Source organism: Mesocricetus auratus, unplaced genomic scaffold (assembly GCF_017639785.1).
Source record: "Mesocricetus auratus isolate SY011 unplaced genomic scaffold, BCM_Maur_2.0 Super-Scaffold_100022, whole genome shotgun sequence".
NCBI classification, from domain to species: domain Eukaryota; kingdom Metazoa; phylum Chordata; class Mammalia; order Rodentia; family Cricetidae; genus Mesocricetus; species Mesocricetus auratus.
This window is the reverse complement of record NW_024429203.1, coordinates 10,724,199-10,746,804: the sequence shown is the minus strand read 5'-3', so window position 1 is coordinate 10,746,804 and position 22,606 is coordinate 10,724,199. Positions and strand designations below refer to the sequence as shown.

The following is a 22,606-nucleotide window of genomic DNA, read 5'->3' as shown; positions in this document are numbered from 1 at the left end:
GCCTGGTCTACAAGAGCTATTTCCAGGACAGCCTCCAAAGCCACAGAGAAATCCTGTCTCAAACAACAATAACAACACCAAAAATCAAAAAGCCCTAAATAGAAAGTGTCTATGGACATATGGTCCTGAACATGCACAATCTCATCTAAGGCTGTGTTCCTCACCCACAATAGTGCATTCAGCATCACTCCTTTGATGGGACAAATGACACAAATGTTGAGATAGGTATTTTTGTGCTATATTGAACCTTCCTGAAGCAACCCCTTAGCCATTAGGTCCCAAGACCAATTTGCACTTGCTTGGAAATGATGGTACTGGAGCTTCATAGATCCTGTCCACATACTGGAAGGTTTCATTATATAATGCTGACTTACGAGTATTCCAAACTTTGTTGGAACGACATCCAGGAGAACAGTTAAAACAATAAAGTCACCCTGAGTGAATGTAACAGAGCATTCTAAAAGCCATAAGGTTATTGACTAAAACTACCCGTGACAGAGTGGGCTGTCTCTTTACATGTTGCTGTCTAGGAAAGACCCTGATCTCCACCTACACGCCTTACAAGTTATTGTCACTGTGCTTGGTTACACACTAGAACAAAATGGAAAGTTCCTGTTTCTAAAGACATCATATAGTATGATTGTGGGGTACAGAGAAATCAAACTAGTACTGTGCTGGAAGTTTCCTTCCTATTAGCTAGCATTTATAGTGCCTGATATATATGTAGGCTGCTGGTATAAAATTATTGCTAAAAGTCCTGCTCAGCTATAGACTTAACATGTTATAATGTCACCATGCCTGGCAAGATGTGCCTATTGGTACAATATTGGCATGACTATTGTGGGTGCAATCTACTATCTTCTGATTGGATTTAAACCCCACTCCACAGGACAGGACTCATGTTTCATATTATAACTTCAGGCAAAAAAAAATCATGGTTAGGAAAATGGTGGAGGTTTGTGGAGGCTGCTGCTATTGCTCTGTTAAACAAATGTAATGTATCTATAAAATTACTTTCTAAATATCTGTGTTTATAACTGTAGATTGCTCCTCATGACAGCTGCAGGTAATAAAAACTTCTTAGCATAATTATTGTGGAAACTCATAATTTGTTAAACTCCTGGAGTAATCCCTATATAATCCCTATATCATTACTTCCAAGGCTCAAGAAGATGTGGTGGAAAGAACCAAAAGAAAAGATGTAGTATTGTATACCTGTTTCCTCTGGGTTGGACAGGATCCTCTTGATTCAGAGTAATATTATCCAGAGGGAACTCTCATGGCATTAGACCCGTTGACACTCCCTCATGGAGGGAGGGAGAATGTACAGAAGGTTTGGATGGTTTGTGGGGGCACATGAGATTCACAACATGCATTAGCTTTCATGAGAACTTCATGAAGACCCTTGTGAGAAGAGTACTTCTTTTTCTGCCAGTTAAAGAATTAAAAGGCAGGGGAAATGGGGAGCATGACAGCAGTGGAGAAATCTCAAGCACTACCACTATCAGCAAACAGAGTCTACAGTTGAAGAAAGGCACTTATTGGGGATGAGGATACACACACGTGCCACAAGCACACAGAGAAATGGACCCTCTGCAAAGCAGAGGAAGATGCAGGAAAGAAAACAAAGCAAACAAGCATTCAGTCTCTTCATGAGGGCTGGTTAGTTTTAAGTCTCTGAAGAGTTTTCCTCCCCTAATTTAGCGTTGGTCAGTTTGAAGGAAGGTAGGATGGCTGATTGGTGATGTCTCCTGACCTGGCCTTGAACCTGTTTAGCCACTCTATCACAGAAGAAGGCCTCCTCGCAGGAGAAAAAAAAGCCTATAATGCCTGTTTTAAGCTGTCAGTCTTTCGTCGCAGGTCAGGAGGTGGAAGATGCTAGTCATCTTGGAAGGTTGCTGCCCTTAGTACTTAGCCATGTCCTCTGTCCCTATTTATCTGCCTACTAGGAAATCAGTCTAACTCTTAGTATTTCACTTGGGGTTATATAGAAAGTGGAAGGTTGATTGGGGTTGGTGAATCTTTAGTAGTGTAGCTGCCTATCAGTTGTTCAGAGGACTTTATAATGGTAAAGATTCCATATTACATGTGGGACTATTCAGTGGCATAGCTGCTTATAAGTTGCCCAGGGCATTTCCTGGTGCCCTAGTTGCCCATATTTTTTGCAGCTAACCCTAGTACACTCATTGGTTTACCAAGCTTGACTTGGATGGAATCCTCTCTGTGGTTTGCTGGTGTCCTCTCTGTCTGGTATGAATAAATTTATTTGTCCTCCCAGAAAAAGTCAAGCAACAACAACAACAACAGAACCACAGACTAAAATAAGAATCCTGAATTGTATTTGATTATAAAACTTAAGAGATGAAGTGAGCCGGGCGTTGGTGGCGCACGCCTTTAATCCCAGCACTCGGGAGGCAGAGGCAGGCGGATCTCTGTGAGTTCGAGGCCAGCCTGGTCTACAGAGAGAGTTCCAGGACAGCCTCCAAAGCCACAGAGAAACCCTGTCTCCAAAAACAAAAACAAAAAAACAAAAAACAAAACAAAAAAAAACAAAGAGATGAAGTGAAAGGTAAGAAGAAAGAGATAAGGTAGATCAAAAATAGTTGATAAGGTATAGTGGAGTAGAAGACCATGCTACCTGACCATGGGTTCTGCAATGTTCATACTTCTGTTTGTCTGCCTCTGTGTCTGCTTTCCTCTTTCATGATTTGTGTATGAGGATCAGAGTTCGTATTCAAACACAGACATCCAATAGATTGAAGACACATGGAACTTACGTGTTTTTGTATTTGAAAGACTGCAGAGGTTGTGGGGCAACTACACTGGCCATAGCTGAATTTTATCAACCAACTTCATGAGTAGTTCTAACTTGGTTTACATTAGGAAGGTAGGCAAAGAACTAGTAAAAAATCAACCATGAGTGGCTGATTTAAGACAAATGCTGAATGCTTAATGTCTCCTGAATTATTAGTGTAATGGTTACTTTTATGTCAGTTTGACACAAGCTAAAGTCATTTGAGAAGAGAGGGCCTCAGTTAAAAATGCTTCCATAAGACCTGGCTGTAGGCAAGTCTGTAGGGTATTTTCTTAATTAGTGATTTATAAGGGAGGAACTCAACCTGTTGTGGGTGAGGCCATCCCTGGACTGATGGTTCTGCTAAAAGAAAGCAGGCTGAGCAAGCCGTGAGGAGCAAGCCAGTAAAGCCAGTAAGCAGCTCCTGTCCATGGCCTCTGCCTCCAGGTTCTGGCCCTGCTTGAGTCCTGTCCTAACTACCTTTGGCGATGAACAGTGATGGGGAAGTGTAAGCTGAATAAACTCTTTCCTCCCCGCTTTACTTTCAGTTATATTTCATTGCAGCAACAGTAGCCCTAAGACTGTTAGCAAATCATGAATATTTGCTACACTTTGGTCCCCTCTTCTCTGTCTATGTAGCTTAGATCACGGTTTCTGTTTATTTTTATCTCTCTCTAACATGCTCCGTATGCCATTTGCTTCTATACTCAAGTTGCAACCAGCCTCTCCATTTTAATCTGATTTTCTAATTAGTCAAATGAAAAATTTTACTTAAGGCAACAAACATGTTACAGATAATCATGTATAGTCAAAATAACATTTAGAAATCTCTTAAAGCACTTATAAAATTAGTCATATTATATTTATGAGCCATGTGAGAGAGACTGCTGTATCTCTTCCAATAAGCCAACCCAGTGAGCTCTCTTCTGTACTGGAACAGATTATTCATTCTGTCATTGAACAGGAGAGGAAGTCAGTGACTTCACCTTATAAATTCATGACTTCTATTCACATTGCTAGCTACTCACTCCATGGGAGTCTCCTAGAAACAAAGACCAATGCAAGGAATGGCAAATTTGTGTTTTCCATTCTCTTTGTCAGAGTTATACTATTGTGATGAAGAACCATGACCCACAACTCTGACCTTGGTGAGATTGTTGCTCATGTATGAGAGCACTGGCAGGGAATTGGAAGGTGGAACCTGATATATTCTCAAACCTCACAGAGGTCTTGCAGAGGTTGAAAACAATCTACTTATGAAGCATCAAATCGGAGATTTTGAGCAGAATCTTATCATGGTCACCATCTATTAATGGCATCAGGAACTGTGCTAATCTCCTTACACTCACTTTTCTATCAATTCAGATAACACTTAGATAAATATTATTGTGTTTATTGCATATAATATTGTACATATTGCAGTGTGTAGAAATATTTATAGGAGGAAACATGAAGGCTTAAGATAGGTGCCCATGTCTACTTACTTAGTAACTATCAGGGCCAAGATGCAACTTTATTTCTGTTTCACTCAAAAGTTCCAGTTTGCTCTCTACCACACCTGTCATGGATATGTATTCAAAAGACAGCGTCTGGTTAGATGTAATCATGAGTGTTTACAAGGGTGGGTGAGGCAAAATAAAGGAAGTCTACAATGCTGGGATTGAGAGGTAGAATTTTCAAATGTGTGCTGTGGAGTCTAGCAATGGCCTGCATTGAGTTAGGCTCTTGAAGCAATCAGGGAAACAGAAGAACTGGACGTATGAATGAAGAGGTAGCTATGCAAGGGGACTGAATGGCATTTTTGTTTATTTTGTTGTTGTTGTTGTTTTGTTTGGTACTGGGGAGTGAATCCAGAACTTCATACATAATAGGTATATATACTGTTCCTGAATAGACCTCGATCCTTTCCTTTTCTTTTTCTTCTTTTCCTTCCTTTATAAAAACTACGTGTGTGTGTGTGTGTGTGTGTGTGTGTGTGTGTGTGTGTGTGTGTGTGTGTGTATCTGTGGAAGCCAGAAGAGGACATCAGATCCCCTAGAACTAGAGTTGCAGATGGTTATGAAGCACCTTTTGTTCCTGCTGGGGATCAAGCCCAGGTTCTAGGCAAGAACAGTATTTAACTGCTGAACTGTCTAGCCAGCTTTCCTTTTTTTTTAAATATTTTTTTATTTTGAAACAGAGCTTGCTAAGTTGCCCAAACTGCCTTAAACTTGGGATCTTCTTCCTTAGACTGAGGAGTGGGTGTTGTTTTGTACACTGTGAAAAATGTATCTCTGCCAAGGCACTTTCTCATTGGTTTAATAAAGAGATGAATGGTCAATAGTTAGGCAGGAGAGGATAGGTGGGACTTCTGGGCAGAGAAAGAAACTCTGGGAAGAAGAGAGGTAGAATTCACCAGCTGGACACAGGGAAGTTGGATGTATAATATGGAGGAGAGCTAACGAGCCACGTGGAAGAATGTAGATTAATATAAAGGGACTAATTTAAGTTATAAGAACTAGTTGGGAACAAGCCTAAGATAAGGCCAAGATTTCATAGCAAGAAGTGTCAGGGAGCTGGTGGTCTAAAGACCACCATTATGTGTTGGGGTTATAGGCACATGACCTCATGTCCAATTAGGTTCAAGAAGCTCTTTCATCATGCCTGAGGATCTATTGAGGATCTTTGTTAACCTTCCTCTACTTCAGGGACATAGAAATGAAGCTCTGAGGGACAAGAAGAGAAAGAGGAACTAAAACCAGGATTTGTAAACTTGCTGCATTAGTTGTGGAAATACCAAAAATTAAAGGTGGAGAGAGTTTGAGGGCTTCTTCCACACTCGATCTGCTTTTGGTAGTAAGCAACTGTACTTCCTTCTGACTGGAGTCCCTATTGGGTGGTCTTTTCTCCATGGCCACATATGTTGATGGGCTCAGATAACTCTTCTTTTTCTTGCTATTCTAATCCTGGCTCTATGAACTGCAACTGATTTCTAATACCTTGTTGCTAGGAATGGTTGAGACAGAATTCTTAAGCCAGGCCTGGTGGCACATGCCTGTCATTTCCATACTTAGGAGGCTGAGGCAGGAGGATGGCAAGGTCAAGGAGTGACTACATAGTGAGTTAGAGAGAGAGAGAGAGAGAGAGAGAGAGAGAGAGAGACAGAGACAGAGACAGAGACAGAGAGAGGCTGAGAATTTTGTATCTCCCTGCAGAAAAAGAGGCTTAGTGGCCTTTATCAAGGGTTAGATTCTCTAAATTCAAAGTCTTGTTGGCATAACTCAGTCCCTCTGTGTGTGAAAATTTTACCTGGTTCTCTGCATGCCATTCTGTGGGAACTGAGCCTTTGTGAAGCAGAATAAAGTGCTGATGCTCAAAGTACATTATATCCATGTACAAAAAATGTCATATTGAAACCCATTTCCACAATTGTTTCCACAATTAATGAACACTGATAATTTGTTTAAAGTGCTCATGCTCTGGTTACTAATGTTATTATGGGATATAATGTTCTTTATCTTGATTGGAAGAGTATCATGTCTCCTACCAGCACCCATGAAACATGAATAGGTTACTTAGTTACCTTTCAGATTTGTTGTTGGCTTCAACGGACGCAAACCCAGAGAAGCCCAGCAGATCTCAGCTAGCGACTGGACCGGAAGCCGAACTCCAGGAAAAGAGAGCGAGACTTCCTGTGCGCTGTCTTTTATGCCTTCCCCCCGTAACGCCCCTAGCCATGCCCAAAAGTGGGCTTGGCTAGTGACGTAGTTCCGCCTACGTACGTATACGTCTTTACGTCCAGCCGTATACGTCTTTAGTCCTGCCTAAAGTGGGTGTGGTTAGCGGTGTGGTAAACCGCCCTTTTATTACCTCATCTGTATGCGCCTCTAGTAAGTCACATGTTTAATGGCGGCATAGACTTAGTAAGTCACGTGTTTAATGGCGGCATCAGACTTCCTCCTACAATTCCCCCTTTTAGTCTAAAAAAGGACAACTAACTTGTGTCCATGAACAAAATGTATCAAACATCTATTCTATCTAAACCTAAACTTATCTTAAAGAAACACCCAAATATGAACACCTCTTTCCAATCCCAACTCTAAAATAATTGAAAACTAACACTAACAGGTGTAATCTTATAATATCTATAGTAGGGAGAGGGGGCGTGGAATTCTCAAAACTACTTCCTGCTGAGATGGGACGATGATAATCTCATGGGGACCTGTGAAAAGAAAATGTTAGTATAACAAAATCTGAGTAGATCAGACAGTCTCAGTATGGCAGGAGATGCTTGATTGAAGTTCCTGACTGGGGTTCTAGTGTTGATTGAAGCTCTTATCTTGAAGCTCTGGTCAGATTGTAGAAGATGTGCTATTTCCGTTCCTTGGTCTGGAGTTGTGTCGAGTGATGTAGTTTCAAGCCAGTTTCAGGATAGTGCTTGTCAGGTGGAGTCAATGATGTGGGGCAGTTCAGATGCCTCCAGTCGAATCAGGCGAAGTCAAGGAAGTGGATCCTCATTCTCTTTCGGAAGCAGTTCAAGATTGCTGTCAGGAAATCCCTTGTTCTCTGGAAAACTCAAACATTAATGTTAACAAAGAAATATTTTAACTTTCATATGTATGCATACAGAAGAGGTGACAATAGGGAAGATGGAAAACCTGGAGGAAATTAGACTGTTCAGAAAAAGAAATCCACAGATGACAGTCCCTCATTTTATTTCTTCTGTCTTATATCAATGGCTCTTTGATATAATACAGAAATTCTGAATTGTATTTAAATAATATGCTTGGGTTTAGAGTAGGAGAGCCAATCCAACTCCAAAGCCAGCTTCAGTTAAATGAATGGGAACTGAGGTATGTGAAGAAATAAAGATAAAAGGATACTATGAAAAAGCAATATAGAGAGATTTAGACTTTGATACCACACAGTGTGTGTTTGATGGTCCTCAGGGTAGCTATTCATTCTTCTACAGGAATCCATGTGTCCAGTATTCTTTGCTGAGTTTACCTGTGAGGACAAAAACAAAGCACTTCTCTTTCCTTTTAGGAGGTCACTTTACCCATTGTGGACTATGAATTTGTAGATGGGCTGTTATCTTCCTCCTCCTGAGATGTTTTCTGTTCTGATCGAATTTTAATTAATTTTGATGGAACCCAAACCTTTTCTTCTCCTGTGGAAACAAAAGCATAACCCCTTCCCCAACGTAACACATATCCTGGTTTCCAGACTGAGGTCATAACATCCTTAAAATACACCGGTTGGTTCAGTTCAGAAGTCTTCTCTGTAGTCCAGTGTCTTTCTGCTGCAGTTTGTCCTTTTTCATCAGCATTAAGAAAATTCAACGTTAGTAAAGCATTGTGTAACCTGTGTCTAGGTGTCTTTGTTTTCCCTGGCTGTTTATGAAGCATCTCCTTTAAGGTTCGGTTAGACCTTTCAATTATTGCTTGTCCTGTGGGATTGTAAGGTATACCAGTTACATGTTTTATATTATAATATTTGAAGAATTGTTCCAATTTACTGGAGACATATGCTGGACCATTGTCAGTTTTTATTGTTTTAGGTATACCCATAACAGCCATTACCTCTAAGAGGTGTGTAATAACAGAGTCAGCTTTTTCAGAGCTGAGGGCAGTAGCCCATTGGAAGCCTGAGAACGTGTCTATAGTATGGTGTACATATTTCAAACTGCCAAATTCTGGGAAGTGAAATACATCCATTTGCAAAAGTTCATTTCTGTGAACACCTTTAGGATTACAACCTGCTGGTAATGGAGTTTGATTGTACAATGAGCAACTGGGACAATTTCTTACTATTTCTTTGGCTTGTTGCCAGGTGATAGAAAAATCCTTCTTTAAACCTTTGCTGTTAACATGGTGTTTCTTATGAAATTCTGAAGCTTCCAACACATTACCTACTAATAAACGATCAATTTCATCATTGCCTTGTGCCAGAGGACCTGGCAGACCTGTATGGGATCTGATGTGTGTTATATATATAGGATGAGTCCTGTTTCTGATGATTTCCTGCAATTGTAAAAACAATGAGGTTAATTCTGTATTATCAGGAACAAATTCTGCAGTCTCAATGTGCAGGACAACTCTTTCTGCATACTGAGAATCCGTGACTATATTGAGAGGCTCTGTAAAGTCTTTAAGTACCATGAGAATGGCATATAACTCTGCCTTTTGTACGGAGTTGTAAGGGCTTTGAACTACTTTACTTATATTTCCTGATTTATACCCTGCCTTACCTGATTTGTTTGCATCCGTGTAGAAGGTAAGAACTCCAGAAATAGGTGTTTGCCTCACGATACGTGGAAGAATCCAAATTGTTTTCTTTATGAATTTGATTCTCTCTGTTTTGGGATAGTTATTACTAATACTTCCCAAAAAGTCACTGCAAGCTATTTGCCAATACTCATTATCCTTCCATAAGGAGGAAATTTCCTCATTCGTTAACGGTACAATAATTTCAGCTGGGTCTTTCCCAGTCAGTTGACGAAGCCTTAATTTACCTTTTAATATCAAATCAGATATCTTTTCTATATATGTTTTCAATTTTTTATTTTGTTTATGTGGCAGAAATACCCATTCTAGAATGATGTCGTCCCTCTGCATTAATATTCCTGAGGGGTATTCTCTAGATGGTAAAATAACCAGAATACAGTCCAGATTTGGATCCACACGGTCCACATGTGCTTCTAATATTCTCTTTTCTACCCATTCTAATTCTTTTTCAGCCTCAGCTGATAGTACTCGTGGGCTGTTTAGGTCTTTATCTCCTTTTAAAGCCATTTTCAGGTGTTTTAAATCATGCCCTTCTACACCAATAATCGTCTGTAATTGAGAGATTTCTCCTAATAGTTTTTGAAGATCATTAAGAGTCCGGTAACGATCTCTTCTGATCTGTACTTTCTGTGGTCTAATTTTCTGAGCATCTATTTTATAACCTAAATAGTTAATAGAATCTCCTCTTTGTATTTTTTCTGGGGCAATTTGTAATCCCCAGCGAGGCAAAATTTCCTTTACTGCCTCAAACATCTTTTCCAAAGTATCCTTATTTGAATCAGACAATAATATGTCATCCATATAATGATATATTAACGAATGTGGAAATTTTTTACGAATTATTTCTAGAGGTTTATTCACAAAATATTGACACAAAGTTGGACTGTTTAACATACCTTGAGGTAGTACCTTCCACTGGAATCTCTGTACCGGACGGGAATTATTATAGGTAGGTACTGTGAAGGCGAACTTTTCTCTGTCATTTTCTTGTAACGGTATGGTGAAGAAACAATCTTTTAAGTCTATAACTATAATTGGCCAATCCTTAGGAATTAGAGAAGGTAATGGCATCCCAGGTTGTAGAGACCCCATAGGCTGAATTACCTTGTTGATGGCTCTAAGATCAGTAACCATTCTCCACTTACCAGACTTCTTCTTGACAACAAAAACAGGCGAATTCCACGCACTAGTTGATTCCTCAATGTGTCCAGCATCTAGCTGTTCCTGAACTAACTTCTCCAAAGCCTCTAACTTCTCAGATGTCATAGGCCATTGACCCACCCAGACGGGTTCATCTGTCAGCCATTTTAATGGTAGAGCTTTTGGTTGCTCTGTAGGTTTGGCACTAGCATCTTGCTTCTGCACAGCCTGTACATTTGGCATCTGTTTTCTGTACTGTCTTACTATATTCTTACTACCACTAAGAGCTTGTCTATAATTCCTAGCTGATACAGGAGGAATTTTAATCTGCGTATTCCATTGCTGGAGTAGATCACGACCCCAGAGGTTTATAGCAATATCTGCAACATATGGCTTTAACCTTCCTCTCTGTCCTTCTGGCCCAATAAAGTCAATCCATCTAACGCTCTGTTTAACTTCAGATAGGGTTCCGATCCCTAAGAATTGAACATTAACCTCTTTTAAAGCCCAGTTTTGTGGCCAGGACTGCTGATTAAGGATAGTGACGTCACTTCCGGTGTCCAGTAATCCGTAAATCACCCTATTATTTACCTTAACCGGAAGTTTGGGTCTATGATATTGTATAGAAGTTTGCCAAAATATATGTTTTGTATCTCCTCCTGATGTAATTGATTCATCCTCTGGAGCTAATGTATTATCCAGTGCCGTATTATTTACAATGGGCAGTGGATCTTCTAATTGTCCTGGGAGGGGCTGTCCTCCACTGTCACTGGGAATGACCGGATAATCTTCCTCTTCGGGGCTCCATGGAGCCCCGGAAGCCCGTTTCCCTGCTGTAAAGATCTACCTTGTCTGTCTATTGTGGAAAAGCATTCATCAGTCCAATGGCGCCCCTTCCCACACCTCCTGCATAGACCAGGAGGCTTAGGCCTTCTGTTTGATACATTCCTGGTAAAAGCATTATTTCTAGGAATGCGTTGTCTACAGTTCCTACTAAGATGTCCTATTCTACCACAGTTAAAGCATTTTGCATCTTTACGCCTATTTAAATTCTTTGAGATTGCCTTCCCTACCCATGCCTCTATATCATCACAGGTAGGGTATTTGGCATCCTGGTGCCTCCTCAAGCCTGTAGAAATAGCTTCACCTACCCAAGCTCCTGTATCCTGACTTTTACATTCCAGGTTCGCTGTATGCAGGACCCATTCCTCCAAAGGCGCTGATCTTATTTTTAATGGCCAAATTACCTGCCTGCATTGAGGATTCGCATTCTCATACGCCAAAGATTCTATAAGGAGACGCCTGGATTCTGGGTTTGCTACTTGTACTTCTACTGCTCTGGATAATCTCTCTAAAAATTCAGTGAACCTTTCCCTTGGGCCCTGTAATACCTTGGTGTAGGGTTGCATTATCTCTCCTGTTTCACAAACCTTATCCAAAGCATTTAAAGCAGCTGTACGGCACAAAGACAACATGTGCTCGTCATATGCAGATTGAACCTGCGTGTCAGCATAAGGACCCTCCCCAAGAATCTTGTCTTGGGGTACTTCATGACCGTTCTGCAATTCCTGAATCTCAATTGCTTTTGCTTCTTGCCTCCACAAAGCTCTCCATTGAATTTGGCAAGAATTTTCGAGTACTGCAGAGGCTAATTGGGCCCAGTCTTTTGGGGTTACTTTATTTACAGTAGCCCATGAGGTTAGGAGCTCTCTGACAAAGGGAGAATGAAGACCATACATGACAATGGCCTCCTTAATATTTTTTAGATCCTTCATCTGTATAGGCTCCCAGTGATAAGCAATGGGACCATTTGATTGTTTTTTCGTTGCTGGTTTTTCTGATACAGATACTGGAAAAACCATAGGGGAACGCATAGCAACCTTAGGGAAATCATTCCGGCATTTGAGAAGCTTTGGGAAACTCCTGTCCTGACCTGTTGCCTGTATTTCTGATTCTGAAGTATCAGATTGAGCGTCTTCTAAATCCTGCAGTCTATTCATCATTGTTTCTCTGAGCTCTTGAAGTTCTTGGGACAAATGATTTTCTAAGGATGTCATGGAATCTTTCATTTTTTTACATTCATCATTTACATGTGATTCCAAATTTCTAATATTCTCATCCTTAGCAAGTACCTCAATAGCATGTAAACTGCCTTCAACAAATGATATTCTATCAGTTAGTTTACCATTTCTCTCAGACATGGAACAATTCTTTTCTGCTAGCATTTCAATTTTATGTTCCAGTCTTTGTAATTTGCTAGTGAAATCATCAAACATGGAACCGTGTTTGTCGTTAAATGTTTCCACATTATGTTCCAATTTTTCAATTCTATCTATGGAACACATTTTTCCTGAAAATAATTCAATTTTGTGTTCCGTCTCTTTAAACCTGTTCGTCAGACCTACATTATCATTTTTAATATCCTGAATATTTTCTACCAACCCTTTCTTACTCTCCTGCAATGAATTTTGCATTTCCTGAATCCTTTGTATTAAGATTTCAAAACTATCCTGCGATGACTGTATGACCTGTATAAGTTTATTCCTATTTTTGAGCCATTTCATTAACAAAATTATATTGATTATGAAGCTAATAGTCACCATCGTGGGTAGGAAGTACCTTTCAGGTAGGTCCTCAACCCTTTCTAAAATCCCATCCATACAAAAAACAAGAAAATTCTTAACATCCTGCATCATAGTGTTAGCTGTTGACATTGTATAAAGCAGTTACGTTTGTTACCAATGGAGTAATTCAGGCCGAAATCAACAGGCTGCCAGCGAAAGAGCACGTGGCCGGAGTCAGCAGGCCGCCAGTAAAACAGCACGTGGCCGCAAGAGAAATCTTGGAATACCGCCCGACCTTACCGGCAGGTAGTAGGTGCTGGTTCCTGGCGGCAGGAATCGTGCCTTGCCGAGCGAAGTGGTGAGGAACTTAGCGAAAGGAGAGTCCACGTGTGCCTGGCTGGGCCAAGAGAAGCCGCTTTTCCGGGGCGCCTGGATCCGGATTTCAATCCCGCTCCCGACACCAAATTGTTGGCTTCAATGGACGCAAACCCAGAGAAGCCCAGCAGATCTCAGCTAGCGACTGGACCGGAAGCCGAACTCCAGGAAAAGAGAGCGAGACTTCCTGTGCGCTGTCTTTTATGCCTTCCCCCGTAACGCCCCTAGCCATGCCCAAAAGTGGGCTTGGCTAGTGACGTAGTTCCGCCTACGTACGTATACGTCTTTACGTCCAGCCGTATACGTCTTTAGTCCTGCCTAAAGTGGGTGTGGTTAGCGGTGTGGTAAACCGCCCTTTTATTACCTCATCTGTATGCGCCTCTAGTAAGTCACATGTTTAATGGCGGCATAGACTTAGTAAGTCACGTGTTTAATGGCGGCATCAGACTTCCTCCTACAATTTGTAAAATCTCAGATCCTACACAGGTTTTTGTTTTTTGAGACAGTGTTTCTCTGTGGCTTTGGAGGCTGTCCTAGAACTAGCTTTTGTAGACCAGGGTGGTCTCCAACTCACAGAGATCTGCCTGCCTCTACCTCACGAGTGCTGGGATTAAAGGTGTGCGCCACCGCTGTCCAGCTCCTTCACAGATTTTGCTAGGTACCTTGGCATTTCTTGTGTGTTTACTTACATGTGATAATCACCTCTAAAAATAGTCCTTCCACCAAGTCTATCTCGGTGAATTCTGTTTCCAGTTGGGCCTTAACCGAGGAGATATCCAGACATTTTGAAGTCTTAAGGGATAAGGGATTGATTTTTGTGTGTCTTCTTAGCTATGCTGTGATGCTTGGCTATTTGGTCAAATAGTGTTTTAGTTGTTGCTATTCTAAGTGTGGTTTTGAAGATAGTTTTAGATGTAGTTAACATAGTATTTTTTCATCATTTATTTTGCGTGCATGCTCTGTATGTGCTAATATGAGTGTACACATACCATGGTGTATGTGTGGAGGCCAGAGGACCTGGGGTGTTGGTCTTTCACTTTCCACCCTGCTTGAGATGGAATCTGCTTTTCTGCTGCATACACCAAGTCTGCAAGCTTGCAGGCATTTACGGTGTCTGCCTCCCAACTTCCTCACAGAAGCACTGGGATTGCTGATGCTCACACACACACTGCATTCAGTTTTTGTGTGTTCTGGAGGTTTGAACTCAGGTCCTTGAATTGATGTGCTATTCTAGTTTCCTTTTGCTGATGTAATAAACACTTTAACCACAGCTCATTGTGGGGTCAGGGGAGGAACTTGAAGCAGAACCTGCTGTGGAGTGCTGCTTGCTGCCTCGCTCCCAGGCTCACGCTTAGTAACCTTTCTTATCCAGTCCAGGACCACCTGCCTACAGATGGCACCACTCAACAGTGAGCCTAGTCTTCTACATCAATTAACAATCGCGAGAATACCCCATGCCCACAGGTCAACAGATGTAGGCAATTCCTCAATCAGGATATTCCTCTCAGATAACTCCTGGCTGTCAACACTGAGAATTAAAGCTAACTAGACACACAGCAAATGCTTTTGTCCACTGAGCCACCACCATAGACTATTTTATTCATGTTTTCTGTGTGTGTATGTAATATGTGTGTTTGTGTATACGTGTGTGAATGCACCTGTAAGCTAGAGGTTAGTATCAGGTGTCTTTCTCTGTTGTTATCTTAATTAACTTTCTGGGGTGTGTGTGTGTGTGTGTGTGTGTGTGTGTGTGTGTGTGTGTGTGTGTGTTACATGTATATATGTATATATGTGGAAGCATTGTCTTCCTCTATTGTCCTCCACCTTATTGCCTAGAAATACAGTCTCTTACTGAGGTGGAAACTTCTTGCAGTAGGCATGTTGGCTAACCAGTGGGCTCTCAGAATCCACCTGTCTGTGTACCCCAGTGTTGGGGTTACAGGTATACTCAACAGCTATGCCCAGGTTTTACATGAGTGCTGGAGTTTTGAACCTAGGTCTTCATGAAGAGCTAGTGCTCTTATCCACTGAGCTATCTCCCAGACCTCCACCTTACTTTATTTTTTTAAGTCAGACTCTCTCACTGAACCAGGGTTTCAGATTGACTAGATTGGCTGACTTGCCATGGACTTTCAGGGATCTCTCTATCTCTGCCTTTGCCGTAGCACTAGGGTTATAGATATATGCCACCATGCCAGGCTCTTATGTAGGATCCAAACTGAGGTCCTCATGCTTGTACAACAACATTTTACTGGCTAGGCCATCTCACCAGCTCCTATATTTATATACCTGGTTAAAACAGATTAAGTGCCTAATGGATGAAGGCTTTCACCCAGTTAGTTGACATTCTAGTTGCTGTGATAAACACCATAGTGGAAACGTCTTGGGGAGGAAAGGGTTTATTTCAATTTACACTTCATCCCATCTGAAGAATATAATGGCAGGGATTCAAGCAGGAGATAAAGCAGAAAGTATGGAAGAAACTACTTGCTGACTAGTCCTCAGCCTTTGCCAACTAGCTGTTTTGTTTTGTTTATGTTTTTCCAGACAGGGTTTCTCTGTGTTACAGCTCTGACTAGCTTTTTTGTGCAGTTTGGGACCCCTTGCCTAGGGATGGTACCATCCACAGTGGGCTGGGCCTTCCTGTATCAGTAATCAAAGAACACCTTCACAGACTTGTCCACAGGCCAGTATAATGCAGGCTATCCCTCACTTAGGATTTGCTCAGATAACTCTGGCCTGCGTCAAGTTGGCAGCTGAAGCTAACGAGGAGGAAGAACTCCAGGGATAAAAACCTGTTTCCTGAAGAGGAAGAGATTCTTCTCCAATGCTGTAACATAGAAACCCTGCCTGCTGGTCTGCCCAACACATTTCAGACTTGACAGCCTCCACACTTACAGGAGCGGACTCCCTAACATAAACCTCTCTCTGACTGCATATATATCCTATGGGTTTTGTCTCCCTGCAAGAGCCCTAGCTAATTTAGGCTGCTAGAGAATTTAGAGAGGATCCTGTGAACATCGTGTCAAAGTCTCCAAATAATGAATGGGAGAGAGTCTATGGCAGCAATAACATTAAAAATGTACAGCAGGGCTGGAGAGATGTCTCAGTGGTTAAGATCACTGACTGCTCTTCCAGTGGACCCAGAGTCAATTCCTAGCACCCATGTGGCAATTGATGCCTGTCTGTAACCCCAGTTTCACACCAATGCACATAAAATAAAGCTAAATACAAATCAATCAATAAGGGGCTGGAGAGATGGCTCAGTGGTTAAGAACACTAGCTGGTCTTCCAGAGGTCTTGAGTTCAATTCCCAGCAACCACATGATGGGTCACAACTATCTGTAATGACATCTGGTGCCTTCTTCTGGCCTTTAGGGATACATGCAGAGAGAACACTGAATACATAATAAATAAATAAATCTTTAAAAATAAAAAGAAGGTAGTCATTTGATGCATGAGGGTTCTTTCCCTCCACCCTCCATTTTCTTTGAGATAGGGGTCTCTCTTTGTAACCCTTGAAGCTCACTGTGTACACTAGAGTCAGAGATACACCTGCCTCTACTTACTAACTGCTGGGCTTAAAGGTGTGTGCCACCAAACCCAGCATGAGTATAAGTTCTGAGAAATGGAATATTATTTCAATTCAGAGTTTTCTTGATCCAAAGACCAGTCTTTTTCTTTTTTGGTGGGGGTTGGGGCTGTGTACCAACTCTAGCTGTCCTTGAACTCTTTTTTTGTAGACCAAGTTGACCTTGAACTCACCAAGATCCACCTGCCTCTGCCTCCTGAGTGCAGGGGACTAACGGGTGTGCCACCACCTGGCTCAGTCTTCCTTCATATGTGGTATGATCCAGTTCCAAGAATTACTCAAATAGAACTGACTGGTTAGGACAAGTTTCTGTCAGCTGTGGAGGGCAAGCTATAGGAAAACTGATAATGATTCCCTCTTTGACACAAGAGTAGAACATAGCAGCACATATTTTGTTTTTATTTTTATTTTTTACTTTTGTTTGTTGATGCTTTTATGCAAACAAGAGTCCCAAAAGATTGATTTCAAATATAAAGAATTCAAGATTTTGATTTGTCACAGAAAACATCTTTTTGCTTGAAGATGAAAACCAGTTGGAAAGCATCCACGTTTATCTTTAGTTGATTTATTCTCATAAGCTTATTATATGCAAAGCCGAGTGGGCAATGGCCCATATGGTTGATCTTGATGTCATATAGAAGAGCTGTTCTCTTGCTTAAATTACCCAGTGGAAGGATTATATTTATTTCTAATTATGGAAATTTACATTTAGACATTAATTCCCTTAAACTTTGGGCAATTTCTCCTTTCTGTCCAGTGGGCTGTCCAATCTCCGCACGCCATGCATTTCCCAAACTCCACTCCTGAATACCATCTGTTCTTGCCCCACCCCCTGCTGTCAATACAGCCTAAACAGAACTGTTACCTCTCTTACACTAGACATAGTTTTTCCTTCTGGGTTTCTCATTTCAATGAATTATCTTACCATTTGCCAAGTTTTCTTCCTCTTCCTTCCTTCCTTCCTTCCTTTCTTTCTTTCTTTCTTTCTTTCTTTCTTTCTTTCTTTCTGGTTTTCAAGACAGTGTTCCTTTGTGTAGCCCTGGTTGTTCTGGGACTCGCTCTGTAGACCAGACTGGTCTCATAATCAAAGAGCTGCCTGCCTCTGCCTCCTCAATGCAGGGTAAAGGCGTGCGCCACCACAGTCTGTGCCAAATTTTCCTATCTAGAAACCCAAGCTTTCCTATCACCTACTAACTAGTCTTCTGAGTCTTTTTCATCAACAATCCTTGACTCTATTACTCTCCATGATCATCTGCATATCACGATCATGCCTTTCATCAGTTCTGTAGGTGGAAGATTGGAGAGCTCGTCCTCTCTTCTGTCTTTTCTCACCAGGTAATCAGGGAGGCCTATTTTAGGGATATGACTGAGTCAGTCCTCTTTCTCAATATTCAGTGGGTACTCATTGCCCTTAGGATAAAGCGCGAACTCCTATTAGTGTATAAGGTTACTTCTTGAATCTTGTCTGTCTCTTCACTATTCATTTCATCACCCATCCCTACCAATTTCATACATCATATGTTTTCTAATTTCCTTGGGCTGTCTTAACTGCCTGTGCCTCCATATGGCGTTTCTCTTATCTTAGAACCCCTTTTTATTTTGGCTGACTACTTCAAACTCACTAAGACTCAGGTCAAGTGACCAACTCCTATGGTTCCATGCTTGGTCCCCAGCTCATGGTGCTATTTTGAAAAAATGGTGCAACTTTAGGAGTTGAGGTCAGACGGTAGGAAGTAGGTCACATGGGACATATCTTGGGAGGTTATGCTTGGTCTCTGGTTCCTTCTTACTCTCTGGTTTCTGTCTACTGTGAGGTAAAGAACCTACTTTACTGGGGTTAGTGATATGGTTCAGTGGGTAAGGGTCTTGCCATGAAAACCTGGGACCCTGAGTTCAATCACCAGAACTGATATGACAGTATATGTAGAGAGCCAACTCCACAAAGTTGTCCCCTGACCTCCACATGTAGATCATGGTACATTTATATCCCCCAAACACATGTTGTACACACAATTATACATATTATAACTTAAAATTTTATTTTAAAAGTCCACACCTTCCAACTGCCATAACGATTAATAGAAATTGTGAACCAAATAAACCCTCTTCCTTTTAGGATGGTTTTGTGAGGCGTTCTGTCACAGTGACAAGACAATCAACTGCCTTGTCAGGGTTTGCTGTGAAAAGAGCCCATGACCAAGGCAATTTTTATAAAGGAGAGCATTTACTTGGGGTGACTCACTTACAGTTTAGAGGTTTAATCTATTATCATCATGGAGGAGTTGAGAATTCTACATTTTTAAAAAATTTTGATTGGTGTTTCGAGACAGGGTCTCTCTGTGTGGTTCTGGTTGTCCCAGAACTCACTCTATAGACCAGGTTGGCCTCAAACTCAGAGACCTCCTGCCTCTGCTTCCTGAGTGCTGGGATTAAAGTCACGTGTGACCATGGCCCTGTGAGAATTCTACATTTTGATTCAAAGGCAACAGGAAGTGAACTGAGACCCTGAGTATGACTTGAGCATATATGAGACCTCAAAGTCTGCCTCCACAGTGACATTTCCTCCAAAAAGGCTATACGTACTCCTACAAAGCTATACCTCCTAATAGTGCCACTCCATACAAGTTTATGGGGTCAATAACATTCAAACTATCACAGCAGCTAATTCATCCATGTCCTTCCATAAGTGTTCCAAGTTATTTCTTGCCTGAGCTAAGTCCTCCTACTTCTCTGCTTCCTAATCTCCCTATACCTACGCGTGTGACATTCCTCATCACATGGGATGCTTTCTAGTTTCACACCCTTAACTTTCTCAGCAGACAGGGCCTCTTGGAGCTCTTGCTGTCCTTGAACTCTCTGCATAGCCAAAGCTGGACTTGAATTATCCTCCCACCTCATCCTTGAATGCTGGTATTATAGGCGTGAACCACTATATGTGGCTCGTATTGAAGTCTGTCATGGTGGGGACTATTTTAATTGTCTTTGGAAGCTGAGAAATAGCAAGAGAACTACCATTTTGATGGTATTCAATATATTTTGGTTGAGTAAAGGAAACTAAAGTTAATTGATACTTTAATGGATGGTCTTTGAGAGCTATAAAATACATTTTTTAGCATAAATCAGTTAAATTTTTGTAGTATTGTATAAATGTACATGTATATATCTCATAAATTTCCCATTTTAGCCAGTTTTTTTAATAACATAATTCTTTATTGAATTTTTGGGAATTTCACATCATGAACCCCAATCCTTCTTACCTCCCAGCCCCTCTATATATTCCCCTCACCCCTGAAGCATTCTCCACAAGAACCTCTTCCCCCCAAAAAAATCAATTAAAAACAAAACAAAAAACCTACCTTGTAGGATTGGAGAGATAGGCTCAGTGGTTAAGAGCACTAACCGCTCTTGCAGAAGACCCAGGGTCAATTCCCAGCAAGGACATGGAAGCTCACAACTGTCTGTAATTCCAATTCCAGGGGACCTGACACCCATGGTAAAACACCAATGCACATACAAATAAATAAATTTAAAAAAAAACCCGCCTTGCTCCTCCATCTTTTTAACATCTTGTCATTTACCCTACTGGCAGTGGGTGCTGCCTGTGTCACACACATCCCTTTTGTCCAAGCAGCCCCACCCATAGAAAGCTCATTGCAATGAGTCACTGGTCTGGTTCAAGGCCTCTGGCCCACCATCATCACTGGACCCTCACAGAAACTCCTCTGTGATATCCTGCTGGTGCCTGGAGTCATGGAGATGCTGCAGTTAGCATTCTGCAGGACCAGTCCCTTCACAGAACCCCAGCTTGTCACAGATGGGGTAGATGTTAGGATGGGCTGACCCAAGGTCCAGGATGTGAGTCTGGCTGGTAGCTGAGCTGGAACAGCCCCATTAGGTAAGGGGCGGAGCCAGCTCTCCTAGGTCCATGCCATCAGGGGCAGCTCTCCCATGGTTAGCCAGATTTTTTTTAAAGATTCTAATGGCACTTAGATATATGACATCATAGTCCAACCATAGATGCTAACCCTTTCCAGAACTTTTCGATATTTCACACAGAAATTTGGTATCCTTTAAACAGCAATTCCCGCCTGGCATAGGTGGTACATGCCTTTAATCATCCCAGCACTGGGAAGGCAGAGGCAGGTGGATACTCTGTGAGTTCGATGTCAGCCTGGTCGACAAAGTGAGTTCCAGGAAAGCCTCCAAAGCAATACAGAGAAACCCTGAACCCTGTCTCGAAAAACCAAAAAACAAAACAAACAAACAAACAAAAAACTATCTGAAAAAAAATTTTTTTGGTTTTTTTCGAGACAGGGTTTCTCTGTATTGTTTTTGAGGCTGTCGGTCCAGCCCGGCCTCGAACTCACAGAGATCCGCCTGCCTCTGCCTCCCGAGTGCTGGGATTAAAGGCGTGCGCCACTACCGCCCAGCACCTGAAAAAAAAAAAAAAGCCAAGTTTCTCTATTACTATAAATTCACTGATTTTCTTTCCCCTTCTTCCCCTGGTAGGTTTAGAGGTATCTCCAGGTAAGACTCCTCTGGGGCTGGGATGATCCTCAAGAGCAATGCTGCCCAGCTTCTCCAGGGTGGTCTGGGGACCCGGGTAGCAGATGAACAGCTGACCCAACCCCAAGTAACTAGCTTGAGTCAGCATTCATCTGAGAGACTGTCACTACCCTGGAACTCTGTGGCCTCCAGCTCCACACTGGACGGAAATCTCAGCTTCTTGCGGCAGTTGTAACCCAGAGTGGTGGTGTAGATGGTCTTGGGGTAGATGATGGTGGTGCTGAGGAAACACGCAGCCTTGTCGCTGGGCTCCAAGTGAGCCTCAGTCTTATAGTTTCGCCAAGTGCAACTGGGGACACAGGTGACTGTGTGCATGCAGGAGGCCACCGCCAGGCCCAGGGGCATCTGCACATCATCGATGAAGTGTCACTCAGAGTCATACTTGACTGAAGAAGTATACTTTATTTCTTTTGGTGGTAGCGGGTCATACTGGACTCCTTCGCCAAAGGACAGGGGACAGAGCCGTGGTGAGCAGCTGGCAGCCAGAGACTAGCTCCGAGATGCTGCTGGGGTCGCCGCTGCATCGGGCTCCAGCACCCCTGGGTCCCGAGCCACTGTTCTTAACTGCTGAGCCATCTCTCCACTCCCTATTTTTGTTTGTTTACAAGGACAGTCGGGGGCAGGAGAGATGACTCAGCAGTTGCACTGACTGCTTTTCCAGAGGACCTGGGTTCAAATCTCAGCAACCATATGGCACCTAACAACTGTCTATAACTCCAAGATCTGACACCCTCACACAGACATACATGCAGATAAAACACCAATGCAAATAAATTTTAAAAAATGGATTATTTTTTAAAAAAGACTATGTAGCCACAGTCTGTCAAGATTATGATCCTTGTGCTTCAGTCTCCCAGATGCTAAGACTGCAGGCATGATTTGCTTCCACTATTGGGAATCATTTGATTATACATGCAGAAGCTTTCCTCTGTGCTGTCCGTTCTGCTTCATTGGTCTATATCCCTGTCGTTCTGCTAGTCTTAAACCGGCCTGACACCGTGACACTCCAACTTTTGTAACTACATAGTGTGACTCCACCAATCACTATTCTTCAAGATTGTTTCACTCTTCGGGGCCCCTTGAGTTTCTATTTGAACTTTAGGATAGATTTTATTATTTCTACAAAGAAATATGTGGAATTCTGATAGGGATTGCATTGACTCTGTAGATTAATTTGTGTAGTATTTACATCTTAACAATAGCAAATCTTGCAATCCATGAAGGTTGGATTTTTCTCCCATTTTTCTGTGTCTTTATTTTTTTTAGCAACTTTTTTTTTTGTTAGATAGTTCCATAGATTTCAGGCTGG

The 22,606-nt window shown here is 41.9% G+C and overlaps 1 pseudogene; it reads right to left on the bottom strand.

The window, feature by feature from the left end:
- Positions 1-21,378: 21,378 nt before the first annotated feature.
- On the bottom strand, positions 21,379-21,873 carry LOC101837822 (annotated as a pseudogene).
- Between the last annotated feature and the right edge of the window lie 733 nt (positions 21,874-22,606).